This window comes from Camelus ferus, chromosome 11 (genome assembly GCF_009834535.1).
Source record: "Camelus ferus isolate YT-003-E chromosome 11, BCGSAC_Cfer_1.0, whole genome shotgun sequence".
NCBI lineage: Eukaryota > Metazoa > Chordata > Mammalia > Artiodactyla > Camelidae > Camelus > Camelus ferus.
Window position 1 is genome coordinate 66,313,761 of NC_045706.1, and position 23,961 is coordinate 66,337,721.

General features: G+C 41.5%; 2 long non-coding RNA genes across 2 annotated transcripts; one reads left to right on the forward strand and one right to left on the reverse strand.

Annotated features, from left to right (window-relative positions):
* Nucleotides 1-1,231: 1,231 nt before the first annotated feature.
* Nucleotides 1,232-23,335, reverse strand: LOC116667337. The gene is made up of 3 exons (XR_004324238.1): nt 23,118-23,335; nt 16,350-16,360; nt 1,232-1,241 (listed from the first exon to the last, which is right to left on the reverse strand). It is a non-coding gene; the product is annotated as an uncharacterized LOC116667337 (long non-coding RNA).
* On the forward strand, nt 12,791-14,003 carry LOC116667339. The gene is made up of 3 exons (XR_004324240.1): nt 12,791-12,830; nt 13,119-13,239; nt 13,989-14,003. It is a non-coding gene; the product is annotated as an uncharacterized LOC116667339 (long non-coding RNA).
* Nucleotides 23,336-23,961: the final 626 nt, after the last annotated feature.

The following is a 23,961-nucleotide window of genomic DNA, read 5'->3' on the forward strand; positions in this document are numbered from 1 at the left end:
CGTTTACCTTGTCTGACTGTGAGAGTTAGACGCCTTGTATACAAAGCACCGTAGAGGTGCTTAATAAAAATGTGCTGTCACAATGACAGATAGTTTAGAAGGATCAACTGTGAATACTAAAGAGGGTGGCTTATTTCTGATGCATATTCAATATGTATATATATGATATATATGAATATGGTTTAAAGTAACAAGGATTCTTTTTTTTTAGTGCAGTATGAAGGTTTAATGAAATCTGTATCATTCTAGTGAGACAGGGACTAGTTAAATTGTCCTTAAGCAGACGACCTTGAAGATTATTTACTCAGAATATGTATTGTTACAACTCAGAATTCATGTTGCCGTGTAACCATCCACTTAGACATTTAAATTCGTCTGATTCTGAACAGATCCATTAAGTTTAGAAAAATCCACATTGATCATTTTCAGGGAGTAAGCTTCTCTCTTTTGTGATTAAAGAAAATTTTGATTTTTTTCCTGCACTCTTAAGAGGTTTAAAATATCAAAACTTTGATTTGACGTGTCACTTTTTTAATACAGAGAATAAATCTCATGCTGTTTTATTATGTAAATACATGTTTTTGTATTTCAACAAACTTGTATGATTTCCTGGCTCTTTGAGAAGTATTTTACAAGATACTTAGATTACCTGCTGTTGGAAAAATACAGATGTGACTTTTATGAATATAGGCCTACTACAGATCTGTTGGTTTTTGCTACAGTGCAAGACATGAGGCCTAGGAGAGCTTTGCTGCGGATTGCCAGGAGGACAGATCCCAGGTCTCAGTCTCCCCTCCTGTAAAATGAAGTGGCTGGACTGGATTCTCCCCTCTTCTAAGGTGAGTTTCCATGAGCCTATGTCTTCTGTTTATATTCAGGACTATTAGCAATTTCAGATTAAATACTGAATACCCCTCCCTTCCCCCGAAGCAAAGTGTAGTATGTGGTACGTAAGCTTTTAGTTACCTGATTCTTGTTTCTGATCCTACAGGCAATTTTTGTGTTGCATGTTTCCCGGCAACGTGGAAGGTCTTTTTAGCCATAGGTGGTGCTGTAACACCTTCTTACAGTCTTAATATTCCTGTTTGTAAAAGAAAGCTTAAACAACGTTATTTTATTTTGATTTCTTTGCTTAACACTTCAGAATAGCACAATGTCCATTGTGTCTGTCTACCTGGAAAAATTATTCTGCTTATATCTTACTTTTATTCTGTTATCTCGCTGTGAACATTTCAGACTTGCTGTGCAAACATTGGCAAAATCGGACTTTGCTTCCAGTGTTAGAAACCAGTGAGCCGGGATTTTATAAAACAGCTAGAAGTGGCCTCTGGAACACCTTAAAGGTGAAAAGTGTATTGAGTTCTCTGAGTATTGACCCCGCCACAGTGTGTCAATTTGTGGGAGGTGATTTGGTACATATAAGAAGGGGTGTAGTGTTTTGACTTGTGTTTGCGTGCACATGCTGCCACTGAGCCACGTGAGCCTGAGTCAGTTCGTTATGAGTTTTTCCCTCGTCTGTGAGATGGGGACGATCATATCTGCTTTGTAGAATTGTGAGAATTAGAAATTATTTAAAGTGTTTACCCGAGTGAGTATGTCAAGAGGGCTCATAAACTTTAGCTGCTGTTTTGTGTGAAGGCATCATTTGATGGTCTTTGGCAATTACTAAGAAACAGGAAAATAAGAAAACCTGGTTTTATTATGAAAGATATTTAAGGAGGTTCCATAGTTCCTATACCCATAATTTAGCATCAGCAGAGTCAGAACTGTTACACAGTCACCCTGAACCAATGTTAAGCCACAGAAGTTTTTGTTACTTCATATATGTTGGGGCTTAAGGGGAACCAGTACTTATACACATGTTGTTTCCAGCAGCCAACTGAGAGATGACACAAAAGAGTAGGCAGGCGATAAATGTCTTCTATGTTACTGATGAAGCCATGTTCTCCATGAACTTCAGGGCTGTGGGAAAATGCGTGTTGTGATACTGTGTCCCAGAAGTAGAGACTTACCCTCTCCCAGGTATCTCTGGGCCACAGCGATCCTTCCCTTGAGAGGATCTGCCCCATCATGCACAGGGCTGTTCTGCCATGGAGCTGAGCATCCCGGGTGCTTCCCAAGGGTGGCCAACACTGGAGGGAAAGGAAGATTTTCACATGCCCTGCTTGTCTCCCTGAACTCACACCTCACTCTGTTAGTGTGACGAGGGCTATCTGTGGGCCAGGGGTCAGGAGTGTGAAGGAAGAAACACTCTCCATGGCCCAGAGGAGTGGGGAGGAGACATCCCCTCCTTCAGTTTAAATAGGTGGTGGGATGGAACAGAAGGCTGCTCCCCAAGTGTTTATAAAAGGAGAAATAAGGATTTTCTTTGGGACTTAGACTAGCCAGGAAACAAAGATGATGATTAGAAGGGAGACTTGTAAATCACTTTAATATTAAGTTGACATTTGTTGAGCACTAAAAATGTGCTACATTCTTTTCTGAGCATTTTACAGAAATGAATCCTTCAATCTTCTCAACAAGCGAGTAAAGAAAGTTTGATTGTTATCTCAGTTTTACAGTGTGGAAATTGAGGCACACAGAGGGTAAGTAATTTGGCCAAAATCAGAGAACTAGTAAGTGGCAGAGCTGGTATTTAAACCCTGGATGTCTGGTTTTGAGGCTCACAGTGTTGGGCTTTGGTTGTTTAGAGGTATCTGCATGCCTTGATCTCTGTACCTGTGTGCATCAGTTAGCCCAGAAAGGACAGGGAAAGGAGAGTTACACAGGTGCTCACAGTCGTGTCTCGGCCACTGTCCACGAAGAGTGCACCGTGATTAGCGTTGTTTTCCAGGCAGTAGATCTGTTGGTATAACAGAAATTTAGTCCATTGAGTTAATCTAGAAACCCTTCCTGCTCTACTTCTGTCCATGCTTGCCATGTGACTGCCTGCCCGTGATTGGGCCATTGAGGAGAAAATGTACTCATGGTTGAACTCTGATATTTCAGTCTGGTTCATAGTTTCACGTCTTCTGTTACATTAATAAGTTAAGTTTCTGGTTTTCTTGCATCAGTGTCTCATGAGTTTGGTTAATGTGAAATCAGTCCATGGGAGCCCAGGGGTGCTGACTGCATAATTTTTGAGCACGTTGTGGCACTTCTACCCGTGCAGACCTGACTGGAGGATGTCCGCCTTCCACACTTTTTTACCCCAATATCAGGGTCCTATCCCATCCCCGGATGTGAGGCTGGAAGCTTTCTGAGAAGGCCAGTCAGAGGCCAAGTCCACCAATCAGAAAATGATGAAGTACCTGGAAGTGGGTTTAATAGAAGAAAAGGGCTTCCAGGTAGTCCGATGGGCTGTTCAAGTCCATTTGGTGAGAAGCTGTCCACTGTCTGTGGTTGAGCTGCTTCTTTGCTGTTGAAAAGTCTGGAGTAGATGAAGGGATTTTAAAAAGCAGAAAGGAGTGATTTCAGGTGGTACATCCACACCGGGAGAAGTGATGGATGACCGCCTGTGTGAGGCATAGACAGAGTCCTACAAACTTCATAAAACAGCTTTAAAATCTCTTCCATCTGAGTGCACTTCATATGGGGTCCAGTTCATCACTGGTCACGCTGAGAGGGCAAATAATTGATGATGGCAGAAAGGACACAGAGGCATCAAAAAGGTCTCAGTCATGTTCCCTGTTTAAAGGATGTGGCACAGTGTAATATATTTGAGCTGGTTTTTCACTGAACAATTTTTCGTGTTTTCTGGGACTCCCAGCTCCCGAAGTTTCCACGCAGCTGGATGTCCCCTCACTGCAGCTCTGTCAGCACTTGTCCTGGGCTGACGTGGTGTCATGGGGAGCAGGACGGTCAGCAGTCCCCGGCTCCTCCGAGCTCCGTCTCCTCATCCACAGTGCTGGGCTTCTCATCCGTGTCTACTTAGAAGGGTTGCTGAGAACACACGTTGATGGTTGTCAGGGGTGATTTGTGGTTGTCCCTGTGTTTGACATATAGTCAGTATTTGATAGAAACACATGTTTTTTATTATAGTTCTGGCTTCTACATTGCAGTGGTTTTTAGTCTGCATTTTTTTATAACTTTTTTCTTATTTTTAAATAAGCACTTTTTTTGGGGGGGGAATTACTGGGGATTGAAGCCAGCACATTGTGCATGCTAAGCAGGTGCTCTACAACTGAGTAATACCCACCCTCCTTGTCTGCACTTAAAAATAAATATTGCAATACACAAAATAGCTCTTAAACACCATCATGGGACCTATTTTCTGTATAGACAATTGAATACATATGCTATTTCAATAAGAATAAATGTTGTTGGGACATACCTTTCTGAATCTGTTAATGTGCTTAAAAACGATCATAGCTAGTGATAAACACGAGACTTGGATCCAGTACTTCTTAGGGTCTGTTTTGCCATCATGGGAAATTACATTCTACAGAGAAGGCTAATTGGGTCTCTTTGATATTTGGATGGTTTAGCAGATGATCAAGGCTTTCAAAAGCTGACAGTTTTGTATTTTAAACTAACTACAAAGTTATCTTCTAGAAGTTGGAAGTCCTAAGCTTGTGAAGTGCCCAGTAATCCAGGGGATATGTGTCTGTGTCTGTGTGAACGATTGTGTGTGTGATTTCAGGAAGGTAGAAATAAGTTCCATATAGACTTCTGATACCTTTCTCCTCCAGTTCAAGGTGTAGGCATATATTTACACAAATAAATTGATTTTCTTTTGTCATTTGGACATATTGGTGGGAATAAGAGGTTCTCATACTTGTTTCAGAAGGGTTGGGGAGCATGAGCTTAGAAAACAGGGAGGGAGAAAGAGGCAGGGAGGACTTCACACTTTGTGCAGGATTGAGGAAACAGTAGCTTTTCTTTTTCTTTTCTTCTAAAGCAAACTGGCACTGAATTGTAACATACTATTACTCAGAATTGCTTTTCTAATCAGATACAAGTGCCTCAGAGTTTTCAAGGCAACATGAATGATGAAATTTGTTTTAGGCAGTTATCTTTAAAGTAGTGTTAATTTTCAAGTAAAAGGCTATAGCCTGTTCTTTCTTCGCAGGGTAAAAGAAGTTCTCATTGATCCAAGTGCATGATCAATGTGCTTAGTTTCTTTGGGGTTTTTTTCTTTTTTTTTAAGTGCTTGTTTCATTGTGGTTTGAATGAATGTTTAAAATTTCTGGAATTTTGTCTTTAGAACATGCTGATTTATCAGAACTGTTAAAAACCTGATTGATTCTTTCGTCTTTGTTTGGCGGGGCACCCTATTGATTTCTGTTGTCTGTTAAAGAGGGAAATTCTTCCTCTAGCCTGCAGATCATTAAGTGAATGGTTTGCAGTGTGCCTTTAAAATTCATTGAATGCATTGAGCATGTTTGTCCAGTGAATTTTGAATTGACTCATAGTATTACTTGCTTTGTTTCTGTGGCTTTTGCTCCTCTCCACAAGAATTTGAATTCTCTGTTGCATTTTGTATACGTGTTCTTAACAGGGGAAGATATTTTGAATTTTTTACAGAGGTGGGTTTTCCTATCCCCTCTGAATGCCTTCTGTAATTGATACAACAAAAATCTGTTATTGCAGTGCTAAATTATTTCATAAACTATTTTTTGGCTTAATCAGAAACAATGACAAAGAGTGATAATAAAAAATACGAAAACCTTCCTTCCTTTGAAGAATATAAATCAGGTGGTTAGGCTCACGCATGCTTTGTGCCTGACACACTTACTCTTATGTCATTGTGTATCATGATTCGGAGATGGAGATACTTCAGGTTTATAGATTTTTGTTTTAAAATTTGTGTTGAATTCTTTCTTCAGGCTGATGTTTCCTGTTGTGTTTGTGGAAAGTGTAGAAGAAGGGAAACAAATGGTTCGTTTTGTTTTCAGGAGGCCTGAGTTGCTGATGAGAAAATAGTTGAGGGTGGGCTGAGGAACAGAGTGACACTCCCTCTCCTCCCTCCTGAAATTGATGAACAATGAAATCAATTAAGTGTATCGGTATTTGACCAATAGAATTTAGTGAGCCCAAACTGGCTAGTTATGCCCAATGGAAAGTATTGAATTCACCTGCAGAGTTAGGTGCTTTACCAAGTAGAAGCAGCTTAGAGCAATCAGAAAAAACAGTCCTATGATGAGCTATAAAAATTATATAATATCTTTTATTTCTGAAACTTTTCTACGTTAAGTTGTGTAGAGCTAAAATTAAGTTTCAAGCACCAGGAGTTAAGAGTGTGGGTGGTTCTGTGGGTTCGTTATTCAGGAATGTGCCTAGACCTTGCTAGAGTGGCTGAAGCTGGCAGGAAAAGACCCAAAACCAGGATTTGTCATCCCAGGGTGTTCTGCATAATGGTTCCATGAGGAAGCCCTTGATTGGGTTAAAAGATTGTAACAGACCCCAGCCGACTGTCAACTTTAAGAAGAAAAATTATGCTTTGTAACTGCTTTGCAAGCAGGGGCCTGTGCATCCTCACTCCTGTCTCCTTGCCTTAGAAAGCAGAGACAATGCTTTGCTTGCATAGTTGAGGGTTTAGATAGCACTCTACTCATTGCAAAGCAATGACCCAGGACCTCAGCTATAAAAGCTGGGCTTGTGTGCAGTTAGATAGTCTGTTATCCCCAAAACAAGGACCTGGCTGGTCCGGTGGTCTGCTTTGTAATTCACATATCTAAAGAATGTATTTTGTTCCTCTCACCCCATGACTTCTCTAAAGATACACTAAGACTTTGTACTCATGGTGGATTCTACAATCTGTCTCATCCAGACTTTCCCCAAGTTCCTGCTTACTATCACAGAACTTTTAATGACTATTTTCTTTGATTATACACAAAAAACATGGGAGAATTTGAGAGGCTTGTGGAGTTGGCTCCCTACTCCCTATCGATTTCTGGACTTTTTCCACAGTCTTGAATAATCATTCCGTGTCGGTAAGACTTCTGCCAGCCAGAACCCACAGTTCCAGGTGAGAAGGATGCAGGCTTTATCTCTCCTACCCGAGGGAGAGAGAGAAGAGAATTGAGATCTGCTTCCTTGTGGTCCCTTCCTGCCCCAGGGCCACTCCAGTTCACCTGCAGACTTCTGGACTCTGCTCACAGGGCCTCTGTCCCAGGACTGACTGCAGCCTTTTCTTCCCTGGTCAACATTTCCTGTGCCTTTCAGAAGTTGGTCTCTTCTCTGCAATTGAACCCTGGCAGATGTGATGGTGGTCGGCGTGCTGGTGGGCAGTCACTTGGGGCTCCCAGGAACCATGCTGATTCTCCTGAGTCTCTCATTCGGGGTTACAGAACTGTCGAGCACCGGAGGAAGCCCATTCACGTGAGGTCAACACAGCATTGCATCACTTTCATTTTATTTTTGAATTTTCATTGGAGAAATTATTTGTAGCAAACTGTTCCAGATTTTCGGCTGCCTGCTTTCCTCACCACCATTTCCTTGTTGGCTCTGGTGCTTGTTTTAAGAACCAGGTTTCTCCTCTGGTCATTTCTAGCAGCTGCGCTTGCCGAATCCTTGATCTTCATTTGAAGCAGAATACTTCTTTGTGATGTCAAACTGATTTTCCTATTTCTGAATATTTCATGTACATTCAGCAACTGCTTCAAGTGAAATGCTCTTGTCCAATTTCAGTTAACTCACATTTGCTGATCTCCTGCCTTCATGCTGAGGGCAGTTTCTTCTTCCTGTAATAAAAGTTAGTAATTTGCATTTACTATGGGAAGATACTGGCCCGAGGTGCTTTTGTTCTTAACAGTTTTAATACAATTCACCCATTAAAACATACAGCGGTTTTTACTCTGTACCGAGAATTGTGCATCCCAGTCAATCTTAGAACATTTTCATACCCCCAACAGGAAGCCCCGTACGCATAAGCAGTCTTTCCCATTTTCCCCATCCTCCCCCAGGCCCAAGGAGCCACTCTTCTCTCTCTGTGGATTTGCCTGTGTTGGACATTTCATGTAAATTGAGTCATTTCATATAAATGGAACCGTCTATTGTGACTGACTTCTTTCACACTGAGTAACGTTTTCAATGTTTGTCCACGTTGTGGCCTGGGTCAGTACTCTATGCTTTGCTATTGCTGAATAATATTCCACTGTATGGCTGGGCCCCACTGTTTACCCATTCATCAGGTGATAGGCATTTGTGTTATTTCTGCTTTTTGGCTGTGATGAATAATGGCGCCATGAACATTCCTGTAGGAGTTTTTATGTGGACATTTCTTTTCAGTTCTCTTACGTGTGTGCCCAGAGATCAGAATTCCTGGGTCATTCAGAAACCAATTGTTTACCTCTCTGAGGCCCTGCCAGGCTGTTTTTCAAAGTGGCCACTCTGTGTTACATCCTAACCAGCAAGGGCTGCGAGCTCCGCTTCCTCTGTGTCCTCATTAGTGCTTGTTAGTCTTTTTTTAATTATAACCTATGTAGTGAGTGTGAAGCAGTTTCTCCTAGTGGTTTTGACATTGATTTCCCTTACAGCTAATGATTTGAACATCGTTTCATTGTGCTTATTGGCCATTTGTATATTTTCCTTGAAAAATACCGTTTCAGATCCTTTATTCATTTTTAATTTAGTTGTCTTTTTATTGTTGAATTGTAGGAGCTTTTTTTTATTTGGAGATACAAATTCCTAATCAGATAAATTATTTGAAAATATTTTCTCCTGATGTGTTGTTTTTTCACTTTCTGGATGGTGTCCTTTGAAGCAAAGTTTTAAATTTTGATGAACTCCAATTTATGTCTGTTTTCCTTGTTCCTTGTGCTTTTGGGGTAACATTTAAAATCTGAGGTATTTTATTTAAAAGTTTATATATAAAATAACTTAATTCTTAGGGCTGTTCTAATAGATGGGTGCTGTTTTTGGCCCCAGTCTATAGATAGGAGACTGAGATGCAGAAAATTTCACTGACATATCAGTGTCACAGCTACCCAGTGCTGTGGGAATTCAGACCCTCATGTTTGTCCCCCAGCATCTGTGCTCTTCACCAGCATGCTCCACTCCTTCCTGGAATCGTTAATGAAGAAGTCTTTCCTTTTTTGATTTCTTGTTAGTTTGTTTTCTCATTGGGGACCTCATCTCCTCATTTTCCTTGCAGAGGTCAGTGTAGGTTTATTTTAGGTCTCATGTAGGCAGAAGAATTGCTATCAGTTAACTTCTTTATTACTCACTCTCCAGTGATGATTGTTGCTAGTTGACCTAATCAAGTCATGCTTAAGTCTTTCCTGCTCATGACACTAAAAACAGTCATGACTTACAGAATGCTCAAAGAAGAAAATACTTGATTGATTTCATTTTGCTACCCAATCAAACCAATCAAATACAATCCCCGGTGTTGACACAGATTAGAAGCCCTCCAGAATAGGGTCACTGTCTTCCTTGTGTTTCATTTGTTTGGTCACAGTGTCTGGATAGTGCCTTGCTGTCCAGCAGTTTTGTTAGGATACGATGCTCATGAATCATTGTAAAGACAGAATTTTGACAACAGACTCTGTTGTTCATTTCACGAGGGAAAAGATAATATAGAAATACTGCTCAGATCTATTTTAAAATTAGGCTTGGAATTTTGAGAAGAGTTCAAGAAACCATACAAAGCTCTTATTCACTAATTTTAGATCTATCTTAGACACATTATGTTTACATAACAGAGTAACTTATCAACTAGATTTTACAAGAGGAGTGTATTATTGATTATTTGTTTTAGTTGAAATATTCTACCTGGGATAAAGTAATCAGTGCCCATAAATGAACAAATATGTTTGTATTTCTATGCAACATGGGAGCAGACTTCATATGTTTCTATATTATATATATGACTGTGTGTTTTAATCTGTCTGTCAGTGTTTTTATAGTTTTTCAGCAATGTTGTAACTTTAGAATTCTTCTAAGAAAATCACCCCCGATTCTAGTGCAGTTTGTACTGTGTATCCCTGTCTTATGCATGGGATTCCACTGTCCCCTCAGTGAGGAATTTCCTCTCCTATTGAGTTAGTAGCAGAGTTAAAGGAACTGTGATTTCTAGGCCTTTGCTCTCCATGTGTTTGCAGTTGGCTGTCAATCACGATTTTCTCTTTCTTGAGTTTTCATCATTAAATTAGAATTTTGGAAATAACTATTAATATGTTGCATCGGTCTCCCTAGAAACTTGATGTGTTTGTGCTTTTCAGTTTTCAATTTATGAAAAATGTAAATGCACTCTTGTTTTTAAGTAGTCCTTTTTCACTAGATATTTGTTTACCTCTTTATAGTTAAAATATTTTTTTCCCAATGAATGAATCGGTGTGCATGTTTTAAAAGATACCTTACTTTTTATTTTTCTTATTGTAACAGTTATATTCATTGTAGAGAATTTGGAAAATAAGGATAAACACAATAATAACTTAAAAATGGCCTCTAATCTCACATGGAGATACAGTTGTAAGGTTTGAAATTGAGAATTACAAGTCCTCTCATGTTGTTCTTCTTTTTCAAGTATGTTTTGGTTACTGAGACCCTCGAATTCCCATATGAATTGTTGCAGCAGCTAGTCAGTTTCTGCAGAGGAGCCCGCTGGGATTCTGATCGAGACCACGTTGAATATACGGATCTCTCTGGGGAGCACTGCCATTCCAAGAGCGCTGTCTTCTGATCCAGGAATCTGTGTGGTGTGTCTGTCCAGGTATTTAGGTCTTGTTTAATTTTTTTCAACACTGTGTTGAGTTTACAGAATATTATTTTACTTTTTTTCTTTGCCTTTATACTGAGGACAAGTGTGCAAGGTACCGGGATCAGAAGTGTATTTGAGCCCCGCCACTTGCTGCCACCATGGACGCTGCACTCTTGCTTTGCCCTCTGTAAAATCTTGCACAAAATAGGACCTCAGTAACTCTCTCTTGAATGAATGATTATATGATTGTTGGATGATGCTTGAGAGTCCTTGTGATGATGTCTTTTCCCCAGCCTTTCCCCTCTTCTTAACTATGCCCTTTCTCTTCCTTTCCTCCAGCCTGGTTTTCAGCCTGCCTGTGGCATTGATTTTCCCTGTCTGTAGACTCTTCCTTTCACTGGTTCATGATAATGTTACATGTGGGCTGTGGAAACTTGCTAGATGTCAAGAAAGAGCAAATTCATTGCATGCTAGTATTTTTAGACTGTGGTATTCTTTTATCGATTGAAATTAAATCAGGCTGACCCCCTGAGCCCTCCCGTGAGCTCTTTTCTCCTTCCTACAGGTGATACTGCTCTGGTTGCTGCCTGTGCCCTTCCCCCAGCCTTGGTTTTGGAGTTGAGTAAGTCACCATCAGTGGAGCCCTCTCTTTAAAAGATGAAGAGAACATTTGCTCCTTCTCCCTGGTTGGGGACTTGGATGAGATGAGGTACCAGATAAAGAATGGAGCCCCACCTCATTCTGACCCCTGCTGTTTCCATTCCTTTCTCCAGGAGTAAAGAGTATAATTCAACAGTATAGAGATTGACTTTGAGCTAATGAGATAGACAAGACAACCGAACATTTATTAAATATCCTTTCATGCCAGAAACAAATGTATTATACACACAAAACACATAAAGCACGGTAGTACTGTGGCTATAAACGTGGATCCGAGTTCGAGTCTTGCTCTGGAGTGACCAGCCCTGTAAGATGGAGAACTGGTTGGTTGGCTTAGCCTCTCCCAGACTTGTTTTCTGTCCTGCAGAGACGGGGCTCACTAGGCGTCCCCCCCGTAGAGGTGCTGTGGGGTGTAAGTGACACGCATGGGCAGCCCGAGCACAGCTGCTCGTTCCTCATAAGTGCAGAATAGCATAGCTTTTGCGGAGATGGCTTTATGACCGCCCCGTGTAGACTCTCAGTGTTCTAAAGGGATGCCTTGTGGTTTGGAGATGGGATTCTCACTTCTGTAAATACCCAAGGATTGTGTTATTGGGCCCTGCTGATTTGAAACTATTCTTTAGAAAGTACATATTGTAGATATATTTTTCAAGCATGCATGCTTTTTTCTTTTATTATTTCTAGTTCTACCCTCTCATCTCTTGGTGTGACTTTTCATGGAATCCAGGAAACAGCCCTAAGCCACCTGCCTCTTCACACGTCTCCGTGGCGGTTTTCTTCCCTGACTAGAAGAGGGTTCTGCATAGGGAATTTTCTTTGTTCCCATTTTCTTGGAGTCTCTCTGTCTGTCTGCCCACGTCTCACCTGTCCAACTGTCCATTTCTCTACCCACTCATTCTTCTGACTTGTTCCAAAAAGCATTTCAGGCAGCTTAAGGAAGAACAGATACCAAATAAACAGGAGAGAAAATGGGGCCAAGTTCAGACAGTGAGGCTAGAAGGCCAGCCTGTGTGAGGTTTGCAGGCGTGAGACACACACTTCTGCCCTGTCACTTATAAGATGGACAGCAAGAGTGTGCCTGAGGCTCCCAGCAGACACAGGGAAACGGGGTTTGTGGGAGATGCTCATTGGCTGTGAAATAAATAAGTGGCTTAGGAGAAGCCCGGCCTTTCCAGCTACTAAGGCTTAGGAGAATATTTTGGGTGTCTTCCAAAATCAGAGTATTTCATCGTTTCTTTTATCAGAGTTCTATATATAGTTGGTTACATTCTATATCTGGAAATTTCTCCAAAACTGCTTCCCAAGTGAGTCCCATGTCTCAGGAATGGGGTGGTTCTGTTCATTGACGGTTTTTGGACAGAAACAGAAAAAGACAGCCTCCAAGGAGCCTGGGGTTTGTCAGTTATGTTTTGTCAGTGCTGTAGATTCAGAGAATGCTTTCACAGTTTCTCTCCATCTGAGGCAGCAGCGTGCTCTCTTACAAGCATCAGGAGCTCATTGCCACGGGATGGTGGGGGCTGACTGCACTGCCGTCAAGACATCTAAGGTAGTCACTGCATGCGTGGTCCTTTCACGTAGTGCATTTCATATTCTTTAATAGAAGGTTTCAACAGGGAGTTAATTTAGTTAATTAACATTTAATAAATATGATGCTTTGTTGAAAAGACAGTTATAGGCAGAATATAAGCTGTGTAGAATTTAAAAACGGTTTCATTTCTGAAATTTCAGTAGGGAAGATACACAGTTTATCTTATTAATGCCTCTCTTTTAAAGTAACAAAGAAACAAGACAGAAAAAGCAGAGGATGGTTTCTGTTCTTCCTCTCGGCTTGCAGGTGCCCCTACCTCCAGTGGCATCCATCCAGACACCAGCACTGACACTGGGCATGCTCAGAACTGCCTCAGCCCTGAAGACACAACTGACAAATAGAAGGGGGCCACGCCCTGTTACAGCAGGTGCTCTCACTTTGTGGGTCCTTATGTAAATGTGCGGTGTTATTCAGGATCGCCCACTCTACATTGTGTGATGCTGCTACGGTGTCTCCTAGTTATTTGTTTCTGTAAGTACTCATGTGTTTTCTCCAACGTGTGGCACTAGACATCTAAAAATGCTTTTTTCAGATGAAAAATAATGTGTATTTAATATAATAAGTCTGAAAAATGGGACAAAAGAGGCTATCCTGGTCCCACTACTCAGAGATAATAATTAACGCTTTAACATCTATTTTCTGTCCTTTTCATCAGTGTGTATCACCTCTATCATAAAAACCAGCGAGCACTCTGTGCCTGTTTACTGTGTGGAGACCTCCATTTTCCATTCCGCTTATTACATGTTTTTCTGCAATATTCTGTCTCCCCTGGCATGATTTTTAATGACCAGTATAGCATTCTGTCTTGTGGAGGCATCGTCCATTTTACTTCAGACTTAAATAAACTTTTAAATTCCAAATATACTTTACTTAATTACTGAAAAGAGAACTGTGGTGGTACTGAAAGTTCCCTACCTCCCTTCCCCTTATTTCCTGAGTGTAAAAGCTGTTGACAATGTGTATATATTTCATGACCTTTATGCCTATGACATATATATGTATATATATACACATACATACATACGTACATACATACAAGTATATGAGAAATCTATGTATATGTGTGTGTTTATATGCTTTATTGAAAAATAAGGCCATACTATATGTTTTCTGCAGCTCGCTTTATTCACTCAGGGGCATATCATAGGCGTCCTCCCACTCCAGACTCACCCGGTCCTTTCAGATAGAGTGGAGGGGTCTCCTGATGTGCAGGTGTGGTCTCTTGTGCAAGGACACCTTTGGTGGGAGAGTGCGGTGGACAAGGCCCTGGACCACACCGAAACGCTGGCCCCCTCAGAGCCCACAGCTCGCCGTGATATACTGCATAATTTTCTTGATGGTGGACACAAGTTTTCTCCATTTTCCACTGTCAGAAATGATGTTTGACTGGCATCCTTCTTGTACAAACATTCCTGTGATTTTGTATGAGTATTCCTTTAGTTAAGTCTTCTGGAAATTTTGTCCCTGGATGTGACATTTACATTCATCACAGGCTCCTTTCATGTGACTCTAGAAATTCCTTCCCCAGTGGGGAATGAAAAGATGTAGAATAACTTATGTAACCAATTCTCTATCGCTGGATAATATTTCACTTCAGCTTTTCTTCCCACCATTGTAAACAGTGCTGTGTAAATTCCCTGATGAGTACATCTTTATGAGCTGATTTTTTTTCTAAATGAAATGATTCCTAGAAGTTGAGTTGAGTCTATGTGTACACACGTTTTTCAGAGTTTATATATCCATTGACATGTCGTCCTCCAAAATGTCACTCACAGTTTGTTCTCTCACAGATGGACACTAGCTAGAATATCTTTTATAAATATTTGCCAATATGATGAGCAAAATTGCTTTTTCATTGTTTTAGCTTGCATTTGATGACCAGTGAGGTATTCAGTGTTTTTCACTCATTAGCCATCTGACTTTTAAAAAGTGAATGATCCCTTTTGTCATTTGCACACAGTTAAGTGAGGGAGCTTCTTGTTGCTTTGTGACAGCTCTTTTTATGTTATGAACATTAACCCCTTGTCTTCATCAACATGTATCACAGAGCTTTTTCTTGTCATTTCTTGCCTTTCATTTTGTTCAGTAGGTTTATTTTTGTTGTGGCCCAACATATTGTAAGATATTAAATGTTTTCCTTTTGGGTTTTATCTTTGGTATTATTCTTAGAAATACTTTCTTATAATGGTATAATTCACTTCTGTAGGTTTTTTTAATCTCTAAGATGGAGATGATAATAGTACTTGTTATAGTGAGGAAGTTGAATTAATATGAGCAAAGGGTTGTATTTGCTCTTATTAGTACTTTTTAATATTTACATCACTATCTGTAATTTTTCTTGTGGTCATTATGACAGGAATAGAATTTGTTCTTTCCAAGGTGATTCTCTGATTGTCCCAGAACAATTATTGAATTCATACTTTGCTCTTTGATTTGAAATCCCAAGTGTACAAAATACTTATGTACACTAGAGTCTCTTTTTGAGCTCATGGTTTATTTCTGTCAATCTTACTTTCTTATTCCAGTGCTATATCTTACATATTGTAAAAATTTATTTAATATCTGGCAGTGTGATGTTTTTTGATTCTTTTCTTCCATCCCAAATTTTCTTGGCTAGTATTATGACTTTATTATTCCTGAAGAATTCTAAAATACTTTATTCAAGTTAAAAAAAACAGATAAGTGTTTTCATGGGATTTTTTAGTAAGTTTTGAATTATCTTTAGGAGAACTTACATCTTTACAAAACTGCTTTCCTCCATGCAATATGTTGATGTCTCTACATTCACACCTCTTACTTTACCCCTCAGTACAGTCCTATAGTTTCCTCCATGTAGAACATGGGCATTAATTTTGAGTTTATTCCAGATTATTGTTGATGTTTTTGTTAATATTGTAAGTGAGAATTTTTTGCTATTATATTTTTTAACTGTTTAAACTCACACCTAGGAAGGCAGATTCAGTTTGTAAATACTCACTTTGTAACTTGTCATTTAAAATTGTAAGTATTAAGTACTTGTTCCAGAATCCTTTCTTTTGTGTTTTTCAAAATTTGTTTCCAAGATTATCAAAATGGTCATAGCTAAGTAGTATAGGTGGGAAGACAGATGGAGAGAGGTAGTGTGGCTCATGTACAAACTCTGAGCTGTTTCATGGCTGCCTTTAGGATGAAGAAGCCTCAGAAGAGCCCAGGTAAGTCCAGGGATGGATTTGTATGCAATTGAAAGCCAGGTTTCCTGCCTTTATGGAGAAGCCTGGTGGGCGTGGCAGATGGATGATCAAGGTCCAATGGAGGTCATTGGCTGCACAGAGTGCTGTGTCTGTGAGAACTGGGGACCAGTGCCATGGGAAATGCTTGGTGCCAGGAACACTGCAGGGGAGCTGGGGACCCTGTGTGTTAAGGATTTTCCAGTCCTGGGAGTGGGAAGATCAGACTCTGCATTCAGATCTGAGTTTGAATTCATCCTCTCTTGTTTACTGTTCTTCTGACTTTTGTCAAGTTTTATACCCTGTTTGAACTCCTGTTTTCTTGTCTCTCAAAATAGGAGAATTACGGTCTGCTGCTAGAGTGTTTGATCAGGGTAAATGATTTGTGTCTATAACATGCCACGTACAGTCACAAGGTCAGTGAGAAATGGGCTGTCGCCTCTTCTTCTGCAACTCAGTGCTTGACAAGACATGGGAGAAAGCCAGTCCCTAATTTTTGTGTGATGCAATTAGGAACAAAATTAATGTCTTGCCTATCCCTAGCAGTATTCTTACTCCTTAGCTTCATTTACTTCTTTCCTCCTTTCCTTTCCCCTTTCCCCTCCTCCACCAAAAGAGCCTGAGACTCTCAGAGCACTAGATTCAAATTACTTAAAAGTTGGCTCATCCTCATGAAATGATAGTAACATAAAAAAAATCTGTACACATCCCAGAATTCATTGTATTTGATTTACACACACACATGCACACACACAATCAGGCTACCTCCCACTTGCTGAGGGAAAAGGACCACTTTTTCTGAGTTTTCATTCAGTGAGCGTGAGAACAAAGTCTCTTATGCAGACATTCACCCGGCTTCGTGCATGGTGTTTTTAATTGGATTTCTGCTTTGTGGTCATAGAATTATTCTCCTAATAGAAGAGAGGAAGTGGAGACATAGACATTCTGCTGAGATATTGGTGTCATCATATTTGAGTTGGAAAGGACTTAAGACAGCATAGAGTCATAACTTTTTATGGGTGAGTATGCATGATAGTGTAACTTGGACAAAAACCTGGGTCTTCTGCCATCGTGTCTAAGCGGATGAAGAGGCAAATGGTTGTGGGATGGTAGGGATCCTTCTTGCTTGAGTCCCAGGGTCTTGCTTGTTTTCATTGCTCACCTGCCTTTAGTTTAGGTCCATGTGGCCTCTCATGGGAAGGTCACTCTGTCCTGATAGACTGAGTTTCTAATCAGCAAAAAGCTCTGGATCCATTCATATTTCTCACAGTTTTTCTGCTGACCTGCTGACACTTTATATAAATGAGACCTAAGAAACTACTGGATATAAAATCCTTACTGTTATCATTTGCCCTCGAGTTCCATAGGAATGGGGTGCTGTCTCAGGCTGTCTAAGGCTAGATCTGTACAAAGATAGGGTGATAGGCTGTGCTGCTGGACCCTCCACAGTCGAATGAGATTTCCACCTTAGTTTTTAGAATCAGGCAGAAGCGTTCAAATCTTGCCTTTACAGTTCCTAGCTTTGTGACCTTGGGGAAGAAACTGTACTTATTTGTGTCCAATTTTCTTTATATGTAAATAAGTTCAGTATTTATTTTAAGGTTTTTGTTATAGAATTAAATGAGATAATTCCCTCATTTATGCCTAAAATACTGATCGCATGGTTCTATGGTGGTGCCTTGGTAGTTGATTACTAAGGGACTCGGCAGTGAGAATGGGGGTGGGGGACCCCTGGATCATAGAGCTTATATTCCAGGATATGCTTGTAAAAGCCTGGATGTGCAGTGGATTTTTAGTAAATATCCATTCCTTTCCTAATCTGCATTGTTTATATATCTTTATACTAATATATGAACAATTTTTATTGCAATTTAAATCTCTTTGTAGTATTTAAAATATGTAGCTATAACAAAAATACGTGAAATAAAATGATTTGTTTTTATTTTTTTTCAATACGCAAAACAAAATAAAATAGAAAAGAAAAAGTTTTGAAGGAGTAGAAATAATTTTATTTCTGTGGAATCAATTCCCTATGATAGGTTTTTTGGTTGTGTTGTTAAACAGAAAATAAAATTGGTAGGTTGTGACATAATGGAAATGAGGAAACAGTGGAGACATACTACCTCCAATGCAGTCATTTTGTTACCAAGTCCAAACTCGTTCTGCTTGCTGCATGACAGGCCAATAAATCGAGAGATGAGCTGTTTTAGCAAGGAATAGTGACTTTATTTGAAAAGCTGGCAGACCCAGAAGATGGCATACTGATATCCTGGAGAACCCTCTTCCCCAAGTCAGAATTCCGTCTCCTTTTATATTAAAAAGGGGCGGGGGAGTGGTTGGTTGTTGCAAACTTCTTGCTGTATGAATTGTTTGTCCTTGGAATCCTTTGTTCTTGCAGCTGTCCATGTGGGTCAAATCATGGTGCCCCTGTAAAACCTCCAAAAAAAACCCCAAAAAACAAAGTTTATTCTATGTTTTACAACTTGCCATCTCTATATAAGTGCAGAAGAGCTAACATCCTTAAAGATCAGAGCCCGGAGAATAGGCTCTCCTGGATATTTCAGGCTAAAGGCAACTTTCTTTTACAAAAGGTCCAGAGCTAGCAAGTCTGTGCCTAGAAAACAGGGCACAGGTTTAAAGCCCAAGGAACACATCTAAGATGGAGTCAAATTTGTTCTTTTCTATTATAATTTCTTTTTCCACCTCATAAATAATTTTAGTAAGAAACATGATCAATTTTTTTTTTATTTTTGGTTCTTAATAATGGATAAGTGTGCCAACTACATTTTTGTGATCAAGGACGCTGTGCATGCCTTGGGGTCACAGCAAACTCTTGTTGGGGGTGGTCGACCCTGAAACATGTCTGATGCCCTGTGAGTGTTGGTGAGGGTCCCCCTAACCAGCGGCTCTCTTCAGGAACCAGCATATGGGCATTGACCTCTGGAGACCTCTTTTTCAGCTGCAGGAAATTTTCTCAGATACTGTGATTGAAAAATGACTCCAGCTGGGGATAATTAGGGAATAAAGGAAGAGGAAAAGGGCTTGGAGTAGAGTAGAAGAGAAGGAGTAGAAGATCAGGGAGACTGGGGGCTTGGCAGCGGGGCCTCGGAAGAGAGAGAAGCAGAGGTGGGGAGTGGCCCGGCTCCGGATCCAGCTCCTGCACCTGTCCCTGCACCCAAGCCACACAGCTTTTAATTGGCCCAGGATGCTCTCCTGTCTGGATGTCACTCTGGGCAGAACATTGAGAATTGAAGGTAAGGGGTGGGCAGCACTCACCTAGGGGCCACTGAGGACTTTGGTCAAGTCCACAGTGCCTTTTCTGGTCATGTGTCTTCACTTGCCCTTTATCTTAGGATCTGAGAAGCAGGAGCAAGGAACTCAGGGAGAGATCTAGGAAGACATCTGACTGTGTTAAGAGATGACAGTCACAGTGACACGGGGAGCGAGGACACTTGCAGCAAAGTAAAATAACTTTACAACTATTGCATCAGAGCTGCAGGTGTGAGAGAGCCTAAGCCTGTCTCAGAGTTCAGGGGACAAATGAAAAGGAATGGTAAAATTACCACTGACAATTGAAATTTTATTAAATTGCCTGCTCCTGTTAATTGTATCACTTGATTATCTGTAGGTGTATTTCTGTGGGCATTTATAGGTTCACTCAACCCCACCAGCCCCTCTTGCCCCCATCGGGGATGGGCTTTCTCAGGCACAGTGCCCATCCTGCTTGGGTGGGCCACGCTGTGGGTCCTCGCCTGGTGCCGGGCTGCTACAGGGCACTGAGTCCCCGAGACACGGCCTGTGAGACACGACAGGAACATCTCTGCTCATGACTGAGGGCCTCCTTTTCCTCCTGCAGTGTAAGAATGCCGGTGACTCAGTTAGAAGCATGCTTTGAAGCTCTCCGTGTCCTTGCTGTCCAGAAGCAGAGCCTGAAATTCTGAATTTCTCCAGAATGTGGTTTACTTTCACCTTCGACAGGTGAGTGTGTGTCCTTTTACAAGTGGAGGAATTACTGCAGTTTTCCTGGAACTTACTCACCACTAGTCCATCTGATTTTCCTGTGCTAGGATTCAGTATAGCATGCTAAAAATTCTGGAGTCAGATCTTGAAACCCTGATGAGGAGGATTATTTATTTTATTTCTTTATATGATAGTATTTTACTTTCAAAATTCAGAGTTTTGTGTTCTTTGAGGAATTTTTCGGGGGTTGGAGAAACAATTTTGCTCTTACCATCTTTGTGACCTGTTGCTATATGCATCTCACATGTCTTGTCACTTGTGAGGCGGTTCCATTTGTGACCCTGTCTGGGTTGTTCACATTATAAAACATAAAGTCTGTAAAAGTACAGTCCCTTTTACTCCGAAGATATTCCACAAATAATACTTAAATCTGGGTGTGGTTTTACGAATACAGATCATTAGAACATGTACTTGCAGGTTGCTAGTGCAAGATCCCCAAATAGTCTAGCTCAACATTTAAAACATTTCTAATCTTCCTTGGATTTGTATAAATAAGTGAAGCAGTTTGCTAAAAACTCAAGACCAGGTTTAGAATACAGGCTGGTGTAGCTCTGCAGGTCCTCCGAAGCTGATGCTCTGCCAAAGGGAGGGGCTGAGGGGAGAGGGCGTGTCCTGCCCTCCCTGAGATGACAGTTTCATGGTAAAGACCTTCACCGGGTGAAGAACTGGAAGTTTCCTCTAAGAAGAGTGGGTTTGAAAAGAGTTCTAAAAGCGCAGGAGTCACATAATCCCATTTGTCTCAAGTAGGGGAGAGCAGCTGTGGGGCCACTTGGGAGACTTGTGAGTCCAGGTGCTCAGTGTTGGTGGCTTCCACTTGAGCTGTGGGATGGTCAGTGGGTAAAAGCGAACAGATTGAAGGCATGTTTAGATGGTAAAAAGGAAAGGATGAATGCTGTCTGTGAAGGTAGGATGGAGTAAGGCCCAGGTTTCTGGGTGGATTAATGAGGTAAATGATGGTCCTGCTGTGCTCTGAGGAGGGAAAGCTGCAGAGGGAGTTCTGGGGGAAAACTGATGAGTTCAGCTGTGGGTAAAGTGAAAGGCTGTTAGATGTGTGGTCTGGGAGCTCAGGTGAGAGCCAGTAGTGAGTAGGGGGAGGGGAGAGAGACTTTCAAATCATTTTGTCTTGTGAACATACAAATAAGTATGAGTAATGACACACTTAACACCTCTATATTCTGGATTTAAAGCCCAGTAACATTTTGCTATATTGACTGCAGAGGTTCTTAATTTTTTAATAGAAATAAAATAAATAGAAACAAAATAGTGGAGTTAATGAACATCTTAGAGTTGATGTGTGTCCTTGTATGTATTTTGATACCTCATCTGTTTATAACCATAATCTACAAAAAGTTAGCTTGCTTAGCATAAGAGTTAAACAGAGGGACGTGACACACACTGTTGGGGATTGAAGCAGATCTACTTGGGCAAATTATGTAGCCTCTCTGTGCCCTAGTTGCATCTTCTGTGACTGCCCCCGGGTCACTCATCACAGCTGATTTCCTAGACTAGATGTTGGGAGGGAGGCTGCTGAAGGGAGTAAGAAGTGGCAACTGCTAGAGATACTGAAGAGAGAGACAAAAACAGATTAAAGCTGATAAACTGAGTACAAATACCCTCAAAAGAGAAAGAATCCCGCAGTGTTTTGAGCCACTTAGCATAAGGGAAACAAAATCAAGTGGACCCAAAGCTCTTGAGCATGTGAGTATTGTGGGTGGGAGGGTGTCATCAGAAAAGGGTTGAGAAAAGGCCTTTTGGTTTCCCTTGATGTTTCCAGTAAGGATGGGGAGCAGAAGCGAAAACCCCCGCTTCACAGTGGAAGCTGCTGTTTTGTGTGAAACTGACCAAAGTTTGTAAACCAGTCATCAGCGGTGCTGGCAAATGAAGAGACTTCTGGATTGGTCGGGGCACTTGCTGTGACTTCCAGGTGACCTGCTGGCTCGGGGCTGTGAGGCGGGCAGTAGGTTTGCTGAGTGGCCCGGGCATAATCCCTGGCTCTGAGGCTGCTGGTCTGATTAGCAGACCTGGGCAGCTGCAGTCCTAATGGGGCAGATAAGGATGTGGCCTGGGACACCTGCCGTGCTGAGGGGGAGAAGAGGGCTCCCCTGAGTTGGTGTCCCTGCCGAGAGTGGAAACCTCCTCCTGCAGGGGAGGAAGAGCCTCTGAACAGGGGGCCGAATGCATAGGCAAGACCAGCCTAAGCACGGAGGGTTTGGGGAGCCGGAAGTCATACAGTGGCCCGAGCAGCCTTGTTCCTGAGAGACTGGTGGGAAAAGATGCTGAAAAAGGCAGGCTAGATTCAGACCCTGTGGTGGATTATGAGTGACAGGAAAGGACTGGTCAGGCAGGCAAAAGAGAAACCTGTGGGCGTCCCAGCTGGGACGTCATGCTGGAGGGAGGAGCAGAGTTATAGACTTTGCCACTTATTAGCTGTGTGACTGAGCAATATCACCCCACCTCTCTCTCTATATATTTTCATCTGTAAAGTGACAGAGTGACAGGATCCTGTCATCAGAAGTCTTAGTTTAGCTCTGATCCTCTTTGTCCAGTCCTGTCAGTGCTGCCCTGCAAGGTTCCACAGGGGCTGCTCTTACCCTGAGATGGGAGGGCATAGAGGGATATTGTAGCACACGAGGGCAGGAAGGGGTTGCTTTAAAAGCAGACATGTAGCCTCCTACAGCTGAAGACCTGCTGTGAGTTTGGTTGATGGTCGTGGAGACTTTGGAGGCCTTAGTGTCGTCTTAAGACTTGTTTTCCCTTGGGGACCGGATTTGCCTTTGCAGATTAATATTGAAGATTTGGGCTTCTGGCAAAGCTATTTTCAGAGATGGGTATATATGTAACATATCATATAAAATAAAAAGATTTATTTAACGTGTGGGACTTTGCAGCTGTTGGGAACACCTCTTTTGGCCTCGTCTCCACGGAGGACACTAGGGGTCAGCAGAGCGTGCAGGAGGGCAAGCAGCCTGCAGTTCTTCTGCGGGGTGTTCTCCCCAGTAGGGCAGTCTGCTGAGTTGACTCTTCTCTGAGTTTGGTTGCCAGATGAGCAGACAGCAAAGTAATGAGTTCTGGTGGGATTGTATAATGACAGGAAGAAAGAGGAACCCGTAGATTTTTGGGACTATAACACGCTTTTGGTTCCTGATCCAGTGTGTTCCATTACAGGATTGATGAGTTGTGTCTATTCTGGGATTTGATTGAAATAAACGTTCAGCCTAAAATTTAAGAGTTATGTTTTATTTGCCGGGAGGATTCGAGCCAGGATGACAGCCTCTCAGATCACTCTGAGGGACTTCTCCCAAGAGGTAGGGGAGGAACTAGAATATATAGGAGCTTTACAACAAAGACCAGGTAGTTGGAACAATAAAACATTGCTTGTTATCTAAAGAAAGCCAGGTATCTCAAGTTCACGTATTTAGTGCTTTTCTATGTATGGGAGGAAGCAAACATTTGGGTCATTGAATTCATTCCTTTGACAAGCACCTAGCTATCTAGGGACAGTATCCTGTCCTTTCTTATTCTGAGTCTGCTCAGAGGGCACCACTGTGAGTGGCTGAGAGGTTGAGTTTCTGGCATGTCCTTGCTGGAGCGTGGCAGCAGCTGCTGATGACTTGGTTTCAGCATTCTTTGTTTACTGACATGGTTGCAGTATTTTCATTCACATTGTAGTACTTTCATTCACAGTGCTCCCCCTTGGTCCTAAATTCGACCAATATTTTGAGAGACATTTCATGACCTATTTTGTCCCACGGTGCTAGGATGGCTCATTCCTAGTTCAGGTGAAGAATCTTCTGAGCTGTCATTCAAGGTGTTAGTTTTTTATCAGGCCCTGTTGATACTAAAAGTTCTCTGGATCGCCTGTC